Below are 10,549 nucleotides of genomic sequence, written 5' to 3' on the forward strand. Positions count from 1 at the left end.
AGGTTTGCCAACTGACAGGGTTTCGATTCCCTGGTTGTACATGATAAGGAGTAGGGTCACCTGTCCAACATCGTGGGTATTCTCCATTTTCCTCCCACTGCTAAAGACCCCTACGCGCATGCAAATTATTGAAATAAAATTAAACCATATGTTAGTCCCGAAATGACCTTGTTTGTGTTGAGTGGACGAACCCCATCTCTTTACTTTTCTGATGTTTAAAAAATTGTTTTACAATTTAATTTGCAGAAGGAAAAAAGTTAATATCTGGGGCTCATTAAGCCGCATCGATGTCATCCCTATCAGTGATTGTAGCAGCGTAGCGAATATTCATTACTGATCAGTGTGGCAGTTCTACTATATTGTAGTCAAATAAATACAGGATTCCTATCATCATTGTTTATATGATAATAATTAATTAAATTATATTTCAGCCGTATGGATGTCTTTTAGCAACGACTACCAGCTCTTTGGTTCTGTTAGTACCATCACTAGGCCAGGTAATTATATAATTATTATCAGTATAGTACCATCACTAGGCCAGGTAATTATCTAATTATTATCAGTATAGTACCATCACTAGGCCAGGTAATTATATAATTATTATCAGTATAGTACCATCACTAGGCCAGGTAATTATCTAATTATTATCAGTATAGTACCATCACTAGAACAGGTAATTATATAATTATCAGTACCATCACTAGAACAGGTAATTATATAATTATCAGTACCATCACTAGAACAGGTAATTATATAATTATCAGTACCATCACTAGAACAGGTAATTATATAATTATTATTATCTGTTAGTACATGGTGGCTCAGTGAGTAAGGTGCTGGTTCACTAACCAGGAGGTCCCGGGTTCCATCCTGGTGTTGGCCGAGAAAGTAGCTTGGCTTCCTCTTGTCAGTGGTGCAGTCAGGGGGCCTGGCAAGGAACAGTGTCTAATTGTTTGGAAGGTAGGTCCTGTGTACACAGTGGCGTCCATGTCAGGATTGTAATTCCATAAAGAATAGATGTTCACTCTGCTAACCAGAAAAATTTCTTTCATAGCACATTGCATTCCCGTCTTCATTAGCCCCACTGATGCAGGCAGGGTGGCTAAGTGAGTAAGATGCTGGCCCGCTAGCCTGGAGGTTCGCGGGTTACCTCTCGGTGTTGGCTGAGAAAGTTCATCATCATTATCCTGTGTGGTTTTCTCTTGTCAGTGATGCAGGACGGAGGACCTGACAAGGACAGCTGTCTAGTCATTTGGATGGGACGAAAAACTGAGGTCCCCAGTACACGTTGGCATGCACGTAAAAGAGCCCTTGGGAGTTCGAATTTGATATAAGAGTAGGCCGTAGCACCGCAGTCCGTTCAATATTTCCGCTCATAGCACACTTAATGGCATATGCCCGTCTTCATTAGCCCAGTTGCAGCAGAACAGTAGGACGTTAAACCCCCATTCATTTTCAATCGTGCAGAAAAGTATTACATGAAACCCCATTTTATTCATTTCCAGTCTAATTGTCTTTCTGTTAAATTGTTTTTTTTTTCTCAGAATGCCATAGTGTGTCATCCTCTCAAGTCAGCTCAAGGAGTGTTTGCTGGTTTTGGTAGAAGAATGTCATCATTTATATTTGGAGCTACCCCATCACAGACGACCGGAGCTGTAAGTTGATACATGTAATTAAAAAATATGTTAGAATGGAAGATGGACAATAATCATTTGAAATCTCTGATTGTCATTTGAGTGACTTTTAATCCCTTGTAAACTACACTATTGTAAAAGTTGAATCTATAAAAAGAATATCAGTGATCCAATTCCTTTCAGTTCTTGGAGAGAGAGGAAGAGAGAAATGGGGTTTAACGTCCACTCGACACAAACTAGTTCATTTCGGGACTAACATACGGTTTAATTTTATTTCTATAATTCATTTGTGCGTTTTATTTCTCGATCACTATTAAAAAATAAACACCACAATTGATTATTGATTACTTTTTGAACAGTGGTCAGGTAATTAAATAATTGTAAATTGGAGACTCATTATCAAAATTAAATGGTCAGCTTTAAACTGGACACAAGTACAAATTGAATGATTTGGGGTGATTTTAAACGATTTTTACAAATTACAAACAAAGATTTGATATTAAACAAATGTGAAAGAAATTAGTGCTAAATACACAAGATTAAATGATACCCGGGTTACAGTGCATGTACGAGTGGAGACTCCAAACCATGCCACTTGACTCAATGACAGACTAAATGATGCAATGCGCACCCCCCCCCCTCCACCCATGTTCAGTTAATTATTTACAAAGATATGACGAATTTAAAAGTTGTCAATATTCAACATCCTTTGTACACGTAGATGTAAGATACAGTTAACACAAGCTAATGCCCCCTGTAATCTTAGCTAAAAATAGTTTTAATTATAATATTTTGTTGTTTCAGCCATTACAAGCTGTAGTATCAGGACCAGAAGAAGATGATCAGAGACCATTTTATGTTTTATCAGGAACTTTTCTACAGAAGTGGAATTTATCAGATACACAAACGGAAAGGGTAAGATTCAGAATAAATATACGGTGACTTGCTGATCTTGAAAATCCTGGGTTCGGTCCCGTTGTTCACCAGGAAGGTTCCTAAGTACGGCGCTGGCCCGCTAACCAGCAATCTGATAGATATTTATATGGTGTCTTGCCGAGTACGGTGCTAGCCCGCGAACCAGAAATCTCACGAATATTTATATGGTGGCTTGCCGAGAATGGCGCTGGCCCACTAACCAGCAATCTGATTAAAACACAGATCCTATTTCTTTTCGTTTTTTATAGTTCAAAATTTCATTTTACTTGTCTTTACTACACTAGGATCTGGAAGAGTTGTTATATAAGCCACATTCTGGTTAATGTGAGGGATTAGCCAATGAAACGGTCTGTTATGGCGAGTTTTTGGCGTTAGGTGCAAGGAACTGTGGATAAACCGCTTGAAAAGTCAATGCTGATTGATCAATCAATGATTGACGTCATAGGATCAAATGTCGCTCTTATGACCCCTGACGAATTCCAACTGCCAAGGGATCTTTTACATGCACGCCAATGTATACACAGGACCTCGGTTTTTCGTCCCATCCAGACAACTAAACAGCTGTCCTTTTCAAGCCCTCCATCCTGCACCACTGACAAAGGGAAAACATGTTAAAGATTCTTTGACAACTGGTTTTTGAAATAAGAATAGCCTGTAAGGACACAGATTAAATTAGACCTAAGCTTGGAAGAGAATGATCTTATAGTTGAAGTTTTTATGTATAATATTTATCAAAGATAATTTTTATTCCAGCTTTCATTTCAAGTAGATGTTGATAGATTATACAGAGAGGCTTTAGCTAAACAATTATGGGTAAGACACTAATAATACAAAGTTCTATCTAAGCATTTGATGCTTTGGGACACGATTACTTTGATTTTAATTTAGAGAGAGTGGTGAATTGTGGTTTATAGTTTCATTACAATAAATAATACGTTAATTAAGTTTGATAATGAGAATTGGCTACGGCAGATAAGAGATAAGCAATGTGACTGTTCATAGCGAGTAGTAGGTCGTATAGTTTTTGGGGGATTGAGATGAGAGACATCAACCTCAATGTCGGCTTGTTATATATTCCTTTGAATGAATTGAAATAATGGTATTAATGGTATTATGCAGTAAAGATTACTTGGCTGTTTGAAAATAAAAAGATATAAGGCGCAAACACATAATTGATTAAGTTTTCCGTCTTTTCAAGGGTCAAGATTCAGTTCAGTTGCCACAACTTAAAACATGGCTACTAGACATGCAGACCACCAGGTAAAAATATTTTATTCTCATTCTTAAGTCATTGGGTGAACATGTTGAAGTAGCTAAGTCTCTAACTCAATATCATCCAAAATCTTCGACATTGAAAACACGAATTAATTGTCGGTTTAAATCAACAATGATGTTATGATCTTACCGGGAAAAGATGGCCTTCTGATATCCAATATTTAAGACAAAATAAACATTTTACCATTGGTACACAAATCGTGTACCATAATGCGTTTCAGCGTCATTTGTAATAAGGGACACAAAAAACGAGGCTAGGCACATTCCACATGTCATGTTAAACGGTGACGCTATATTCTCTTGTGGAGAGCATGCGCAATAAATACTATCGGCGAAGGCTGGAATATCCAGACGCTAGAGATTTCCATTCGATTGAGACTTCTGGCGTATTTCGCCGAACCTAACTGATTAGAAATTCAGTAAAAATAGAAATGATTGAATGTAAATCAATTTATATACATTCATATTACATTATTGTATGCGTTGCGACCCATTTGTGTCGATTTCTAGATCCCAAATATTAGCAATTGAACTCCTTTAAATAAGACCTTTTATTTTTATACACCTGCATTAAAGACAAAATATGCGGCAACACTTATGGACTTCTTAGATTACTTACCTTTTGGGGGTGTTTTGTTGCCTGGCAACCTATTTTGTATTACAGTTTTAGTGTGATGATATTATCACGCTTTTTGATATAATTGTTTTGGTGTGATGTGATGGTATTATCACATGTGTTTTGTTATTATAGTTTTGGTGTGATGATATTAGGAGCTGGTATTAATATAGAATCATCAGATACAGTTCATTTCTCTGTCAGTAAGTTACACTGGTTTAAGCTCATCTAATCTTATTTCATGAGTAATTTAGCGATTGAGTGCATTATAAACACAAAACACATTTGTATTTATAATAAACAACAAACATGATTCAAATCATGTGAATAGATCTGATGGCCGGTCGTAAATGTCCTCTGAGTGATATTTATTGACTGAGCACATTAAACATACAACAACCATTTATATATATAAAAAGAAAGTGTTGGGTTGGGTTACATTATAAAGTGCCTAAATATGATGTTCTGGCAAGTTATAGTGATTATTTGAATCACAAACATGCTAATATATACTGAGCGCCATGGAAAACGCATCACTTTTTTTCCCCAAATATTTTATTAGTAGGTGGTTTTGTATATATAATATTGTGCAATACTATGAACTATTGTTTCACGCAATGCTCCCAAATGCAAAAAATATCGGCACGTGTGCAAAAAAAAAATTGCACGAGATGCATATGAAAAACCCAATATTCACGTGCAGCATTGTATGTGAGCCCTTTAAAAGCATGTTTTCAACTTAATGTGCAGTACATGAACTGTGAAACGTCAATCTGTCGTAATTTGTTGTTGGACGTGTGAAGGAATCGAGCTAGAGATGCCGAGACTTACTGAAAATCAACGGAATGAAGCCATGGGAATGTCCAGGGCTGGCATGTCTACACGTGCTATTGCCAGACACTTCAATTGTCATCAGTCCACTATTGTAAGGTTGGTGGAATGTGTTCGAGTTACTGGATCAACACGTGATCGTCAACGTCCTGGTCCACAACACGTTACAACCCAGGCTGAAGACCGCTACATCCGGGTCACTCATCTGCGTGACAGATTCCGCCCAGCGACTCGAACAGGTGCAGCAGTCGTCGGAAGACAAGGACCAGTAAGTGCCAACACTGTAAGACGTCGTCTAAGAGAAGTAGGACTCCGTGCACGACAACCTTATGTTGGAGCTATCCTCAGGGATCATCAACGTCAGCGGCATTTGATAGGGGCTCAAGGACACCAGACATGGAAAAGAGTAGACTGGCAAAGTGTGCTCTTCAGTGATGAGCGTCGCTTTCATCTTTATCACGCTGATGGCCGTCAACGTGTGTGGAGACGTCTTGGGGAACGTCTTGCAGACTGCTGCATCTTCGAAACAAATCGATGGGGTGAGGGAAGTGTAATGGTGTGGGGAGGCTTCACATTTCATCACCGTACCGCCCTACACATTTGCAGGGGTCGCGTTAATGCTGTAGCCTACAGTGATGATGGCCCGTGGAGGACACACGCGCTACTGACATCTGTGTCGTACTTTTGGTTTTGACCCCTCTGACTTTGTACCCTTGATTACAGATTAAACATCCATGAGTGTACAAATGTGTTGTTATTGATGTGTTCCCATTTGAATATTGTTCACAATAAGAAGCAAAATAAATAAGATATGTTTACAGGATCATTTTGTTATATGAAAAACTAAGTGATGCGTTTTCCATGGCGCTCAGTATATTAGGGTTTTGTTGGTCTTGTCTGTAGTCATATAGGCAGCATGTTAAAGATGACCCCTGGGGTCAGAGTAGGTCATAGTGCCAGAGTAGACCATAGTGCCACTGTCAGCACAAGATTTCCCTTATAGCCCACAGAATGGCATATGTCTGTTCACAATAACCAGGATTGAGCAGAAAAGTAGCACAAGGCTCTGTGTTGGGTCAAAAAAGTGCTAACACTCAAAGTAACAATGCAATAAATAGATTATATTCAAGTGTTTGTTTTATTGATTTTAGTGTTATTTTATGTTTCTGTTATTTTAGTGTCATTAACAACATCCAGTGATGTACCACCAACATCACTTGATCATTTTACAAACTTAGATCATGTTGAAAGATACTCAGTAAGTTTTCACCATTTTTTAAGAATGTGTTTCCCAACCTGGGATCCATGCAAAAATGTTTTGAGTGGCTGCGATGTCTAAAGTGGTCCTCAGTGGGAATGGGGGATCAGTGAAAATATGGTAGCCAATTTTGCAACATTCATCATCTTATGCGATATTAAAATCAAGCCGGGACATTATCAAACATTAATACTTTTGTTTTGTTTTCAAAATTAAAAGTTGAATAAACAATGGAAGAACATTATAGCATGGATTAAGTAGTGAAAAATTAAATATTGTCCAAAAAAGTCACGTTCATTGGTGGAAAAGCTGGATTTAATATCACTGCCTTGTGAACAAACTGTTGTTGTACTACTGTATTTATAGTGAGACTTGTATCTATAACATTATTATCTATATATACGCAGGAAACTGATGAAGACATGATTCTGGGATATCAACTATTGGTACCGTGTTCAGGAAATAATTCAGCCTACGTTTACAACAAGAAGACTATATTTATGGTGCAGTCTGATGGTACGTTTAACTAAATTAAAAATCAGTATTAAAACATATAAAAGTGGTAGAAGACTACAACAACTCTCGTAAAGTAGGTCTAAAGTAGCTGGAGGCTAGTAGTCGGAGGACATTTAAACAGGGATCTCAGCGATACACAAGGATTTAGTCCGAAACGTTTAGAATAAATTAGTTTATAATCTACCAGGAGTTCGTATATCTTCACTTTTTAAGGGGGTTGCCTTTCTACCTATTAAAACATATAATTGAAAGCAATGCTCTTGGTCAGTGGAACAGTACAACATTAAACCCCATTTCATTTCATTTTCTTGATCAGTAAAAAGGAGGTGTTGTGGAGTGGGGGGGGGGGGTAGTCTTGCACTTGAGGGGTTGGGTGGGAGAATGGTTAGCACATGCATGCTGTATCATAAGGTCTGTCATTGAGTCAACTGGCATGGTTTCAATTCCCCGCTGACAAGGAGTAGGGTCGCCTGTCAAACCTCGTGTGTTTTCTCTGGGTCCTCCGGTTTCCTCCCACTGCTGAAGACCTCTACACAGAAGCGAATTATGGAAATAAAATTGAACCATATGTTAGTCCCAAAAAGATCTAGTTTGTGTCGAGTGGACGTTAAACTCTCTCTCTCTCTCTCTCTCTCTCTCTCTCGTCTTGCACTTTAGATCCTAAGGTCTGTCATTGATTCAAGTGGCATGGTTTTGATCTCGATATTTTTGTTTTTCAAGAAGAGGGTTCAACTACAGATTGTAATGTGTTTTGTTTCTCTAGGGGAAGGTTCAACTACAGATTGTAATGTTGTTGTATTTTGTTTTTCTAGGAGAAGGTTCAACTGCAAACTTGAATGTTGTTGTACTTTGTTTTTCTAGGAGAAGGTTCAACTACAGATTGTAATGTTGTTGTATTTTGTTTTTCTAGGAGAAGGTTCAACTATAGATTGTAATGTTGTTGTATTTTGTTTTTCTAGAAGAATCTTCAACTACAGATTGTAATGTTGTTTTATTTTGTTTTTCTATGAGAAGGTTCAACTATAGATTGTAATGTTGTTGTATTTTGTTTTTCTAGAAGAATGTTCAACTATAGATTGTAATGTTGTTGTATTTTGTTTTTCTAGAAGGTTCAACTACAGATTGTAATGTTGTTTTATTTTGTTTTTCTAGGAGAAGGTTCTGCTACAGATAGAATGGAGTTACAAGGTGTACATGATTCTTATCTAGGAGCAGGTAAAAATACATTTAATTTAACAAGTAGATGTTAAAGATTTATTAATATCTGAATACATGTACATTTTATATCAAATCCAAATCTTTACAAGTGATATGGAGAGACATGGTGGCTCAGTACATATAGGGGGTTGGATGACTGAATGGTTAGCGCGTGCGTGTAGTATCATAAGGTCTGTCATTGTGACAACTGGCATGGTTTCGAAGCCCCGGTTGTACGTGATAAGGAGTAGGGTCGCATTCCAATCTGATTAAAATACAGATCTATATTTGTTTTTTTTATATACTTTTGATGGCCTACACTACATGAAGATCTGACAAGTTGTAGTTGGAGATCGCATCAGGGGTCATACAAGCTGCTTTTGACTGTATGACGTCAAGACATTGATTAATCAATCAGCGTTGATGTTTCTAATAGTGTACTCACAGTTCCGTGCACAGGACGCCAAAAACTCGCAGTAACAGACCGTTTCATTGGCTAATTCCTTACATCAACTAGAACACGAGTTAAATAACAACTCTTCCAGATCCTAGTGTTGTGAAGACAAGTAAAATGAAATTTTGAACTATTAAAAATGAAACGAAATAGGATCTTTGTCTTAATCAGATTGTGTAACTTTTGAACCGAAGTTAATCATTTGGGATTGATGTTTAAAAGTGTTTAAAAATCCCTCTAAAAACACTGAGATCCTTTACAGTTGGTGTTTCTCTATTTTTTCAGGTAGTACCGATGGCAAGGCCCTGTTTTTCTCCAATACACATGGTTTATTCTGTGTGTCACCTTTAAATCATGTTGATAACAGGTCAGTTGTAATTTTTAATGTCAGATATGTGTTCCATACGTACTACTAGTACTGTTTCTTATTGTAGTCAGGTGTAGTGCTTGTCAGGCTGACAAGGATAGTGTTACCTAGTCATTAGGATGGGAAGAAAAAAACAAACTCAAACCTTGTTATACATTGGAGATCACTAAAAAGAACCCTAGATTGTTAGACTATCATTTAATCTTGTGTATCTAGCACTAATTTCTTTCCCAGCCTGACAAGGAAAGTTTTACCTAGTCGTTAGGATGGGAAGAAAACCCAAACTCAAACCGTGTTATACAATGGAGTTCACGTCAACGAATCCTAGATTGTTGAAAATGAAATAAAATGGGGTTTACTGGACTAATGGAAACGGACATACGCCATACAGTGTGCTATGAGGGAAATTTTGCCCCGACAGCGGCACTACGGCCTACTCTTATATCAAATTACAACTGTCAAGGGATCTTTTATGTGCACGCCAATGTGTACACAGGACCTCTGTTTGTTGTCCCATCCAAAGGACTGTACTTGGTCCCATACCTGACCCTATGTCCTGTAGATTGTTGGACTTCAACAGAATGTTTTCTGTTCAAAATTCACCTCACTAGCATATGTGAGAAACCATATGTTAGTCTCAGAAATGACTTCTTTCTTTAAAGATACATTATGGAAGATTCGGTAACGAGTTGGCAGTTCTCACTATAATAGTTAAAAACTAGTTAATGTAAAGGCAATTTGGTGAAAATTTCATTCAAATTGATCCACTATGAACCGAGAACTAAGCAACTGAAATTCCCATAAGCCTCGGTCATCATTACTAAAGTCAGTACGATAAACAGCATAGTCTCGATTATCCATTTAATCATTTAATCGAGAAGGAAAGTTTTGCAGTAAATCGGCTTACAATCCACTAAAGATCGCAGGCTAGCACTGCCATCTAGAGTTGATTATGGTCTGGATAGGTTAATTAATGTCTAGTTAATAATTTAGATAAGATTTCAGGCCTAAAGAAAGACCTGAAATAGGCAGATTTAGCTCTTGCATAATGTATTTTTAACTTACCAGTCTGTTAACGGTTTAGCCGATAAATATCTCTGTGACTTATATGTACATCCTCTAGTGGTTTACCCAAAGTTCCGTGCGCCTCACGCCAAAAACTCTTCCAAATTCTAGTATAGTAAAGACAAATAAAAGGAAATTTTAAACTATAAAAAACAAAATAGGATCTGTGATTTAATCAGATTGGCTCTGTTCCTGCTTTGAGTCTAAAGACATACCTGTTTGAACTCTGTTATTAAATATTAGCATAAACTGTGGTGTCGTAACCCTTGAATAGGATGAGTCGGGCACTTCGAGCAGGCTTTCGGAATATATTGTTATAAATTCCATTCCTTTCAAAGATGAATTATAAATATTATAATATGATGTTTTTTTTATATTTTCAGTATATCAGAAGAATCAG

The 10,549-nt window shown here is 37.3% G+C and overlaps 1 long non-coding RNA gene across 1 annotated transcript; it reads left to right on the forward strand.

Moving 5' to 3' along the window:
* The first annotated feature begins 610 nt into the window (after nucleotides 1-610).
* Nucleotides 611-2,461, forward strand: LOC130012996 (uncharacterized). Its single transcript, XR_008788266.1, has 3 exons — nucleotides 611-629; nucleotides 1,545-1,655; nucleotides 2,439-2,461. It is a non-coding gene; the product is annotated as an uncharacterized LOC130012996 (long non-coding RNA).
* The last annotated feature ends 8,088 nt before the right edge of the window (nucleotides 2,462-10,549 follow it).

Source organism: Patella vulgata, chromosome 5 (genome assembly GCF_932274485.2).
Source record: "Patella vulgata chromosome 5, xgPatVulg1.2, whole genome shotgun sequence".
Taxonomy (NCBI): Eukaryota; Metazoa; Mollusca; class Gastropoda; family Patellidae; genus Patella; species Patella vulgata.